The sequence below is a fragment of the Dendrobates tinctorius genome, unplaced genomic scaffold, assembly GCF_039654945.1.
Source record: "Dendrobates tinctorius isolate UK_male_01 unplaced genomic scaffold, ASM3965494v1 ptg000036l, whole genome shotgun sequence".
NCBI classification, from domain to species: Eukaryota; Metazoa; Chordata; class Amphibia; order Anura; family Dendrobatidae; genus Dendrobates; species Dendrobates tinctorius.
In genome coordinates, this window is record NW_027361704.1 from 321,733 (window position 1) to 334,059 (window position 12,327).

General features: G+C 44.8%; 1 protein-coding gene across 3 annotated transcripts in view; it reads right to left on the bottom strand.

Moving 5' to 3' along the window:
- Positions 1-12,327, bottom strand: part of LOC141087864 (A-type potassium channel modulatory protein KCNIP1-like) — a 1,937,055-nt gene that overhangs the window by 269,402 nt on the left and 1,655,326 nt on the right. The gene's annotated exons all lie outside the window — the stretch shown is intronic.

Sequence of the window (12,327 nt, forward strand, 5' to 3'; positions counted from 1 at the left end):
CGGCATATGGGTCGCCCTCCCATAGCTGTTGGGTACTCGGTACCGGGCCGGTGTCAGTGGGATGTGTCACAGCAGCGGTGACCCGGACGGTGGCCCTGGGCGCCCATATAAATGGCGTGGTATAATGGTAAAGAGTTTATATAGATAGTTTGACGCCACCTGTGGTGTTCGGCAACATAGATGTTAGGCCGACGCTGCATGCAGATCCTCTGGGACTGATGGTGTTGTGCAGCAAAGATGGTGAAGCTCCCCACAGGTGGAGCTGGAGTCCCAGGGAAGTGTAGATGTATTGATGGGGAAAGGCACAGGCGGTGTAGGTGCTGGTACCCAGATGTAGCGGTGCTGGAATAACTGTAGGACACCAGAGCGTGCAGTTCCAAAGCTTTACTCACAGTCTGCAGGTTACACAGATGCCTGCCTCCGTGCTGTGTCCTCCGGGTCAGGACCTCAGCCAACCTCCGGGACCAAAATGGAAAGCTCCCTTCCAACACTCTGCCATCATGTACCTTCCTGAACGTCTCCTTTCTAGCGCTTGTGGGGGAAGCACTCACAGGACTGTTGTTCACTGAAGCGCCTCCTGTCTAACAGATGTTCCTCAGACTTTACTTGTATGGCAGACAGCTGTAGCCTTTTCCTTCTGGCTCCCACATGTCGATGCTGGGGCCTCCGAGCCTTAGTTGGGTACAGAGCATTTATAGCTGCTACTTCCCCCGGTTTCTGCTGCAGGAACGTCAGTGTCCCTACAAACTTGGAGACCGGAATCGGGACCATGCGCTCCAGCTAGGAGTGAGCCTTAACTCTGCTCATCCTCCAGCTCCCCTTCTCACGTCCACACACTTCCCCATCCCTGCACAGAGTGCCCTAACTTACCTCCTCCCGACCACAGAGAGCAGCTCCTCAGCAGTCAGGTTCAGAGGTCTCCCTGCTAGCCTGGAGTGGGAAATGTGTTGTGTGTTGGTTTCACTGCTAGAGAGATCCTTCGTTGCTCCCAAGCTTGACAACACACTCCCTAGGAGGAAGGTAATGCCACAGTGGCGACCGTACTCTTGGGGATGCCACAAATGCACTGAGGCCCAGCCACTGCTGGATGATGCTGCTGGTACATTGACCCAGACCATTATATTCCCCTCACACTCTACACTGCCAGAATCTGACCCAGAGGAAACTCAGGTTCCCCTTCCCACATACTATACCACCTTACACGGTGACAAAGAGGAAGGTGCAGATGAAAGTGCAGGTTCCTTGAGCAGGTGGGGGTGGCATACTCATGGGCGATGGCACTGGCACAGGGCACCGCATAGTACGCAAAAGTGTCTCTGCCAGTGGGAGGGCCTAAACAGCCAAGTGCAGTGAGATGGAAGATGGGGATGACAAGGAGTTCAGAGTAGTGCTGTGATTCCCTAGCAGGGAGACTTATGTAATTGTTTTCAATGTTGGGACAGCAATTTTTGGGGAGCACTATACTCTGGTGAATGATATATGGGGCCCACCATACACTGGAGCATTCCAAAGGTGGACATCAGACACTGGAGCAGCATTTACAGGGCCCATTATACACTAGAGCAGTAGAAATGGGGCCCATTATATATGGAGCTTTATTTGGGCCAATAAGACAGTGGAGCTTCATCCATTGGGACCAACATATACTATAGCATTATGTGGAGCTCATCATATACGGTTTGAAACATTATATGGGATCAATGATTCCATATGGAGAAATATATGGGCCTCATTACTCTGTGTAGCGCACTAAGCGCTGGCCATAATACTGTATGGAGTTATATACTGTCCGTTTTTGGAGGTATTGGAGAATTTCAAATGGATATCAGTCATGAGATGTAAGAAGTGAAGTATTTTTCATTGTACTATACTGCTATTTCTCTGCCGTATCGGAGCATCATGAGTTGTGATATGTGTTAAAGGGGCGCTCTTTGGCCCTCGGCCCACGAAAACCTGGAGCCAGCCCTACCCCCCCACAACTGTAGCCAAATAACCCCCATTTTTCAGTAAGTAACTTGTATTATGAAGTAAATTAAGGTTGACAAGCTTAAGTAATAAGAATTGATGCTTTTGGCATTCAAATGGCCACTGTAGGTGTGTTTCCTGTCCTTCTCTCACTGCCGACTTTAATTCCCCATTGACTTACATTGGGTTTCGTGTTTCGATCGGACCCCCTACTTTTCCCTATAGTTGGCCGATTTTGCTCGACCCGACTTTTGGAAAAGTCGGGTTTCATGAAACGAAACTTGACCCTAAAAAACCAAAAGTCGCTCAACTCTAGTCTCTTCCCCTGAGGCTTATAGCTGCCTGACACCAAATTAACATTTCACTCCTTGGGTGTATTGCAATGGGGAATGAATCACTCACTCGGACACTGCCAACTTCACCGCCAAATAGCTCTACCTGCTGTCTTTGCATCAGGACCTTAATCTCGTTTTGAAGGACCCGTTGCTCACTGGAACCAGCAGTCTCAGCTACCTGTTTCAACAAAACAATAACCTTGGCAAGAAAATTTTCCATCACATTAGTACTTAAGGTTACTATTGTGATACATTCTCGTTGATCAATGTCTACAACTATCAGACCTTGTTTTTTTAACTCTACTCGCCCCAACTTGGTAACATAGTAACATAGTTAGTAAGGCCGAAAAAAGACATTAGTCCATCCAGTTCAGCCTATAAAATTCTGTCAGAATAGAATCATAGAATCATAGAATCGTAGAGTTGGAAGGGACCTCCTGGGCCATCTGGTCCAACCCCCTGCTCAAAGCAGGATTCGCTAAATCATCCCAGTCAGATGTCTATCCAGCCTCTGTTTGAAGACTTGCATTGAAGGAGAACTCACCACTTCTCGTGGCAACTTGTTCCACTCATTGATCACTCTAACTGTCAAAAAGTTTTTTGTAATATCTAATCTGTGTCTCCTCCCATTCAGTTTCATCCCATTGCTTCTAGTCTTTCCTTGTGCAAATGAGAATAAAGTTGATCCTTCTACAATGTGACAGCCCTTTAGATATTTGTAGACAGCTATTAAGTCTCCTCTCAGTCTTCTCTTTTGCAAACTAAACATTCCTAAATCCTGCAACCTTTCCTCATAAGACAGGGTTTGCAGACCGGTCACCATTCTGGTTGCTCTTTTCTGAACTTGCTCCAGTTTGTTGATGTCTTTTTTAAAATGTGGTGCCCAAAACTGGACACAATATTCCAGATGAGGTCTGACCAAAGAGGAGTAGAGGGAAATATTGACTTCACGTGATCCATACTGTATGCTTCTGTTAATACATCCTAGAATTGCATTTGCCTTTTTTGCTGCTGCATCACACTGTTGACTCATGTTCAGTCTGTGATCTATTAGTATACCCAAGTCTTTTTCACATGTGCTGTTGCTTAGCCCTATTCCTCCCATTCTGTATATGCTTTTTTCATTTTTATTGCCCAGATGTAGTACTTTGCATTTTTCCCTGTTAAAAACCATTCTGTTAGTTACTACCCACTTCTCCAGTTTATTTATATCTTTTTGAATCCTCTCTCTCTCTTCTCTAGTATTAGCTATCCCTCCTAGCTTTGTGTCATCAGCAAATTTAATCAGTTTACCCTCAATTCCTTCATCTAAATCGTTGATAAAGATGTTGAACAATACAGGGCCCAGGACAGAGCCCTGTGGTACCCCACTTGAGACATTCTTCCAACTGGATGTGCAGCCATTTACGACCACTCTTTGGGTCCGATCACTAAGCCAGTTATGAATCCACCTAACAGTTGCCTTGTCCATCCCATACTTAGTCATTTTTTCAATAAGGATTGTATGAGATACTTTGTCAAATGCTTTGCTGAAGTCAAGATATACTATATCTACAGAATTTCCTTGATCCACCCAATCAGTGATTCCGTCATAGAAGGAAATTAAGTTAGTCTGACATGATTTATTAGTTACAAACCCATGCTGACTCTGTTTAATCACTTCATTCTTATCCAGGTACTGACATACATGTTGTTTAATAATTTGTTCAAAGATCTTTCCTGGTATAGAAGTCAGACTCACCGGCCTATAGTTGCCTGGGTCCACCTTCTTCCCCTTTTTGAAGATAGGAACAACATTTGCTCTTCTCCAGTCTTCTGGGACTTCTCCTGTTCTCCAAGAATTTTCAAAGATTATGGAGAGGGGTTCAAAAATTTCTTCTGCTATCTCCTTCAGTACTCTGGGGTGTAATTCATCTGGACCTGGAGACTTGAATTAATTTAGGTTAGCTAAGTGTTTCCTCACTATCTTTCTGTTTATAGATATCCTGGATTCTTGGATTCTTCTATTCCCTTAATAGGACAGTGAAGAACAGTTGATGTTACATTTCCTTTCTGAGAGAAAACAGATGCAAAATAGGAATTTAAAAGTTCGGCCTTCTCAACATCCTGTCTTACCATTTCATCATTTTCATCCTGTAAAAATCCTATAGCATCTTTGACTTTTCTTTTACTTTTGACATATCCCCAAAATCCTTTATTATTGCTTTTGACATCTCTTGCAAGCCTCAATTCATTGTCAGCTTTAGATAATCTGATTTATGCCCTGCAGGTTCTGCAGACAGCATTATATTCTTCTTTAGATATGCCTCCCTCTTTGCATTTTATAAACATTTTTTTCTTCCTTTTTAGCATGTGCTTAAGTTCTGTGTTCAGCCATCCTGGTTTCCTTAAATGCTTCCTATTCTTCCCTCTTTTCGGAATTGTTAACAATTGTGCTTTGTGAATTTCATTTTTCAAGATTTCCCATCCTTCCTGGACATTTTTGTCTTTAAGGATATCCAGCCATTGGATCCCTCCAATTCTCTTTCTGGATCCCTTAAAATCTGCCTTTCTGAAATCTAACCTTGACGTCTGAGTCTTCACAGGTCTTCCTCCTCTAGTTATCCAAAATTCTAAAATAGCATGGTCACTACCTCCTAGGGTCCCAGCCACTTTTACCTCCTCAAACATTTCCTCCCTGTTTATAAGGATTAGATCCAAGGTAGCAGTTCCCCTTGTTTTCTCCCCTACCTTTTAGAAGATAAAGTTGTCAGCAAGAGAGGATAAGAATTTCCTTGACCTGTTAGTTTTGCCTGAGAGAGATTCCCAACAAATGTCTGGATAGTTGAAATCTTCCATGACAACTATGTCATATTTTTTGGAGAACTTGGCCATTTGATGCATAAAGAGTTCATCCATATCTTCAGTTTGCACAGGCAGCCTGTAGTAAATGCCTACAATGGTGTCCTTTCCATTGTTCTGTCCTTGTATTCTTACCCAAACAGTTTCCACAGAACTCCCAGTCTCTGAAGCTTCAATCTCTGTGCAGATATACGCGTTTCTAACATACAATGCGACACCTCCTCCTCGTTTATCAAGTCTGTTTCTTGCAAATAAGTTGTATCCTTCTAGTCTTGTATTCCAATCATGTGTATTGTCCCACCAAGTTTCAGTGATTCCAATGACATCATATTTCTTTTCCTGTGTTAGTAGTTCCAATTCTCCTTGTTTGTTGCCCATGCTTTGTGCATTAGTATAGAAACATTTTAGTTTGTGATTGGTTTCTCTTTCTCCAATATTTTTATTAATTAGTTTCTTTTGTCTTTGTTCTTCCTTTCCACTTCTAATAGCAGAGTTCTCAATAGCATTTGTCAGGTGTATGGCTTTTTCTGGCCTTTTGCTTCCCTTTCCATGTTGTTCTAGTTTAAAGCTCTCCTTACAAGTGTAGCAAGGCGACTTCCAAATACATGTTTTCCAGTCTTCATAAGGTGCACCCCATCTCTAGCAAGTAGTCCATTGTAAAGGTGATTCACTCCGTGATCCATAAATCCAAATCGTTGCTGACGGCACCATTGACGTAGCCAGTTGTTCCCCTGCAGAATCTTATTCCAACTCCTTGTTCCATGGCCATCCACTGGGAGGATGGAAGAGAAGACCACCTGCGCTCCCAGTTCTTTCACTTTCTTGCCTAAGTATTCAAAGTCTCTGCAGATGGTTTTCAGGTCGTTTCTTGCGGTGTCATTTGTCCCCACATGTAGTAGGAGGAATGGGTAGTCATCTGTAGGTCTGAAGAGTCCTGATATCCTGTCAGACACATCTTTAATTTTTGCACCTGGAAGACAGCACATTTCTCTTGAGGTTATATCCGGTCTGCAGATAGCGGCCTCTGTTCCTCTCAACAGGGAATCCCCCATGACCACCACTCTCCGTTTCTTCTTCACAACATTTTTCTTTCTCCATCCAGGAGGACTCTGAAGGCGTACAAGGATGCTGTTTGTGGGCAAAGTCTTATCCTGATGTATTTCTTCGTTTTCCTGCGTGAGACCCTGGTACTGGTTCCTGAGAAGTATGGGTGATGACTGCCTCATGATCCTCCTACTTCTCTGGGTCACATGTCTCCATTCCTCTGTTTCTTCAGGTGCACTTCGAATTTCTTCTCTTTCTGTAACATGAAGAGATAATTCTGCTCTGTCTAAGAACTCTTCACCTTCCTTAATGATCTTCAACGTAGCTAACCTCTCTTCGGGATTTTGCAACTTTTCCTCCAACAGGGACACAAGCTTGCATATGTGGCATGTGAAGTTTGGCTTTTCCACTGGTAAGTCTGTGAACATGTAGCAAGAAATGCAGCTCACCAAATGGCTCCTGGCCTCTTCCATATTGAGATTTTTTAAAAACGATGAAAGATGTGCCAAAATTCGCACGCCAATAGGCGCGCGGTTTTCCGATTTCCTCTTCTCAGCTGCAACGGCCAAAACCCAGTGATCGTTGAGCTCACGGAGACTCTTCACTTATCCCAGAAGGCACTGAGAATACGCAAATGATCTCCTCAAGACTCTTCCCCTGGTTTTCCGATTTCCTCTTCTCAGCTGCAACGGCCAAAACCCAGTGATCGTTGAGCTCGCGGAGACTCTTCACTTATCCCAGAAGGCACTGGGAATATGCAAATGATCTCCTCAAGACTCTTCCCCGTCCTTCTAAAGAACCTAACAATAACTGCAAGATACATTATTGTTACGCTCCAGGAAGACATCCAGGCCTCTCTTGAACCCTTTGACTGAGTTTGCCATCACCACCTTCTCAGGCAGGCAGGTCATCTCCACACACCCCACTTGCGGCAAAGACTGACCATTGCTGTCAACTACTGTCAGCTCATCACTTGGGCCGCAAGTAAGTTCAGAGTCAGCCCAATACTGTTTGTAAAGAATATATGACATAGTTGTCACCAGAGAGCCGGAATCCAGTAAAGCATTCATGGGGATGCCGTCTATCACCACTGGGAGGACCGGTCGTCCTCCAACGTACTTGGCTGGCCAGTTCTTTGGGCCTTGTTGTCCTACTCCTGGGGGTTGCCCCTCTGCCCCAGGGGTTGCCCGTTTAAATAACAGAATCTTGTGATGTGGCCTGCTTTGCTGCAGCGGCGGCAGATGGGACATCCGTTCTGGTCATAGTGATCGTTGTCTCTCCCTCTGATCGATGGGATCAAATTCTTCCATAGCCACGGGACACCCTCTGGACTGGAGGCCAGCTGGATCTTCTCCTTTGAGGACACTTTCATGGACTGCTCGGTTTTGGCAAGTGCAGCCATATTTTTGGTCAGCTTTTGGATCTGAAGGTGTAGTTCTACAGATGATTCATTATCCAGAGTTTGTGCGTCAGCCTCAATAGGGATCTGGAGGAAGGATGTTGCCTCTTGGTGGTATGCAATTGCTGGGCGCCTAAGGGGTGCTGGGTGGCTGACATTTGGTTCATGTAGGTCCCTGATAACCCTGTCATTAAAGTCTGCAAAGTCTAGATCAGGGTTCTGTAGGGCTATGATGCGCAGCTGTCCTCTGTGGGTGCTGGATAGGAGTCCCTCAATAAACTGTTCCTTTAACAATTTGTCTCCATCACTCATGCTGTCTGGGTCAATCTGCTTGATGGCCCGCAGCACCTCCTGAAGGTGCACCCAAAGAGACTCATCTTTTTTTCTGCTGCCTTGCATGACGCGACCTGACGATTGGTTGGTCACAAACCAACAAAGACAAACAAGGGGACACTGGGGAAACAATTACAATGGTGGGCCCTGCAATAGGGAATGAGGAAGTGGGCACCTCCTGCACTCCCCTGGGAAAGAGCCTTGAACTCTTCTCATGTTCCCCATACAGGTTCTTTCAACCTGTCACCGACCAGGACACCTAAGTCCCTCACTTGCCCTGCACCTATCCATTACTAGGGAACTGGCAAGTGCGGACACTGGTCCCACCGCTGTACTAATAAGACAATAAGGAAAATAATAGACAGGGAAAAACAAACAACACTTAGCTTGCTCTGCAGTCAAGCACTGGACCGCAGAGTAAGGCACCTGAACACCGCTTCCAGCAGGAAAACCACTGCTCCAGATCAGCTGCAAACACCACTGTTCAAGATAGCTTCTCTCTTCAGAACGGTTGGCTTCCAAATGACCAGTATTACCAACAGTCAGCTGGTGTACCAGCTGACCTTACACAGGAAAGTGGGAGTGGTCTCCACCTGTTGACAAACTAAACATGCAGTAACACCAGCGGCCACCTGGGGCAAAAACCCACCAGCAGACTAACTAAACTTGTAGTAACACCAGCGGCCACCGGGGGCAAAAACCCACCAGCAGACTAACTAAACTTGTAGTAACACCAGCGGCCATCGGGGGCAAAAACTATTTTTATACCCCGATGGCCTGAAAGGAAAAAAGTTTATATAAGATAATCCAAAAAGGGATCGTGACAGCTCCTTAGCTTAGCCAGAACTTGTTTAACAGTCTCTTTATCAGTGTACTGCCCGGACTTTACTTCTCATTGAGCTGCACCAGTTAGCTATCCAATAAGGATGTTTACTTTTTGGATTTCAGGCAGAGGTAACACTTCAAATAAACTGCACAGTCTCTCCTTGAATTCGCTCAGGGTATGTAACTCCCCTGAGTATTGCAGCAGCCAGGCCGCTCCTGTTATATATGGCATTGATAGCGGCATTACGGGGACTGCAGCAGCGGTCGCCTGATCTTGCTGCGCTCTGGGGGCTGCGCCGGCTGCTGGATTCTGATGCGCTATCGAGGCTGTAGCTGCACCTGTCCCTGCATCTGGCAGTCCTATGGGGGCTACGGCGGCATCCACCGCAAAATCTTCTTCTGCATTAGATATTCTCTTCCCCCTAGTTAACCTTAGCCAGGCTCTGAATTTCCACTGGCTTACCAGGCTGGATGAACTGTGTGTGCCGGGATTGCAGGTCTCAGCTCCCTGCTCTCTCTGCCAGCTGATATTTTCATGCACAGCACTTCTCTTTTTGCGCTCTCTCAGGCTCCGCCCATGGCAGCATGCCCCTTCTGCTTCCCGCACGCCGTGTGGCGTTATAATGCTGGCAATTGCACAGTTCAATACAGTCTATGGGACACAGTACCCAGTGGTACCGGGCTGCGATATCCTGTTCGTGATGCCAAGTTGGAGCACCCACCAGGGCAGTGGGAATACTCGCTACCGGGCTGCTTCTTAAAGGGGCAGTGTCACAGTGGCGGTGACACAATCCATTGCCCTGGGCATCCAATAAAAGGGGTGTATTTACAAGGGAATGAAAAATAAAGAGTTTTTGTAATGAGTTTGTGACGCCACCCGTGGTATCTCATCAATAGTGACCAGCGCTGCAGTGCAGATCCGCTGGGACTGATGGTGATGCCGCAGAGTTGGTAGAGCTTCCCACAGGTAGAGCTTTGTCCCAGGGCAGGTGAAAGGTGTTGAGGGATAGATGGTGATGTAGGGTGTTGCAAGGGATGCAGCAGTGCTGAGAAGGTGATGCAGGAAGAATTCAAAGGACACAATAGAGTGCAGTTTCCTTTACCTTTTATGGTGCTTTGTAGGTACAGTCCAGGGTTCAAGTTGCAATTTGTACAGGAGTTGGTCAACCTGAAAGCAATTTGGGAGTCTCTCTATGCAGGTGGGTTGTGAGCTCTTATTTCTAGCGCTATTCTGAAGTACTGTACTTGCGGTTCTGAACTCCACTCAAGTTCCTCTTTTTGTCCTTTACTTAGAACTCCACTCGCATGACAGGCAACTGTAGCCTCCTTCAGTGACCATGACACTATGGCATCTCAGGCTCACATGTGCTGCTGTGTCATCGAGTCCTAGTTGGAAACAGTTTCTGCTGTGGGACCTTTAGCATCCACACAGCCTTGGACTTCGGCGCCCGGCTTCTGGCGCTTAAGCTTGGAGATGAGCTCTGCTATAGCTCCAATCTCCAGCTCCTTTTCCCACGTCCTCACTCTTCCCTTCTCAGGCATCAACTAAATACTTCCTTCATCCTCCTGACCAGAAAGAGCAGCTCCCCAGAAGTCGGGTTTAGAGCTCCCTCTGCTGGCCTGGAGCAGGAATTGTGTTGTATGCTGGAACTACCTGATAATGAGACCCTTTCCTTGCTTTCAGGCATGACATCACTCTCCCTAGGAAGGAGGTAAGGTCACTGAGTCAAACATAATCCTGGCGGCGCCATGTATGTATGTGAAGCGCCGTGTAATTAATGACACTATACAGGTGAGTAAAATAACTAAAAATTAAAATAAGCAGTTTCTGTGAGTTGTTTCACACATTTTTTAGACCAGCCCGTGCACCAGCGGAACAGAGTGCAAGTCTAACACATAATGAACCACTGGAGAAGATGGTGCAGGAGTATCTTGAAATCAGTGCGATTGTCATCAGAGGGGTTTGGACCATTTGTATTTTGGACTTCAAAAATAGAATAGTGGCCCGAGCTCGCCTGTCACACCTTGGAGGTTTTGTTATGCCCTGCAACCAATGTTCTCTCAGAACGTGTCTTCAGTGGTGGTGTCCTGATGGACCAGCGCATTCACCTGTCCCCTGAAAGTGTAGACCACCTAACTTTGATCAAAATGAACAAGTCATGGATCTCCAATGACTTTGCAACCATAGTGGCAAACTGAGCAGACTAGGCGATGATGTTGTTTTTAGCGTGCTGTGTTGATATAATAATACTGCTGTCTTTCACATCTTTGTTCTTAGTGTTGTGCCTCCTGTTGCTACTGCTGCTGATGTTACAAACAATTTTATGAAATGTGGAGACTCCCATTTGGGTCTCCATCTGGTGGACTGCCTGTAGTGGAAGGTGTGTCTTAACCCCATTACACTATTTCTACTCTGGGGAAATTGATCATGTCTGCAAAGTGCTGTGGAATTAATGGAGCTATATAAGTAAAATAAATAAATAAAATAAATTGATGCCACTTGATTGTTGTCTGCCCTTAATTTTTTAAAATATTTGGACTCGAAATTGAGTCTCCATCATGTGTATTGCATTTGGCAGGGCTCTTAGAACACCAGACCTACACCGTTCACTGTGCCACCTGTTACTGATCAATGTATAAGCTAGAAATGCAAGTCCAAGCCCTGACCCATGCTGGAATGTGGCCTGGTGACTTGACCACACAATTTGCACAAATTATTTATATACCAAAATGTAGCCTGATTTCTGGAGCACACTATTAGTTCAAACAATTTATACTCAGAAATGTCAACTCATGGCTGGAGAAAAACTAGTAGTACTAAATATTTATATACTCAAATGTTGCCTTGTTTCAGAAACATGCTACTAGCACAAACTATTTGTATTTTCAATGCATTGCCAAAAATATTATCAGCACAAAATATTTTTCTGGAGAAATACGGCCTTAGTTCTGGACCACAGAATTACTACAAATAAATTATATTTTCAAATGTGAACTCCTGCCCAGGCTAAAATATTACCATCACAACATATTATTCTGCCAAAATGTGGCATTGTTTCAAGACTACAGTATTAGCACAAATAAGTTATATTTTCAAATGTGAACTTCTGCCTAGGCCATAATATTAACAGCGTAAAATATTTTTCTCCATAAATGTGGTATTGTTTCATGAACATGTGATTAGCACAAACAATTTGTATTTTAAAATGTGGACTCATGTATGGCCAAAAATATTACCAGCACAAAATATTTTTCTGCAGAAATGTGGTGTGCTTTCTGGAGAACGCAATTAGAACAAACAATTTCAATTCTAACATCTGGATTCCTGGGCGTAGCAAATATATCAGTACAAAATGATTAGATACTGAAATATCCCCTGCTTTATGGATCGCTGTATTAGAATAAACAAATACAATTTTTAAATGTGGACTCATGGACGGAGGAAAAATATAAATACAAAATGATTAGATACTGAAATATGGCCTGCTTTCTGGAAGACAGTATTACAACACACAAAATAGATTCTCTAATGTGGACTCCTGGCTCAAGCAGCATATTAGTAGCCAAAAAGCGTTATATACTTAA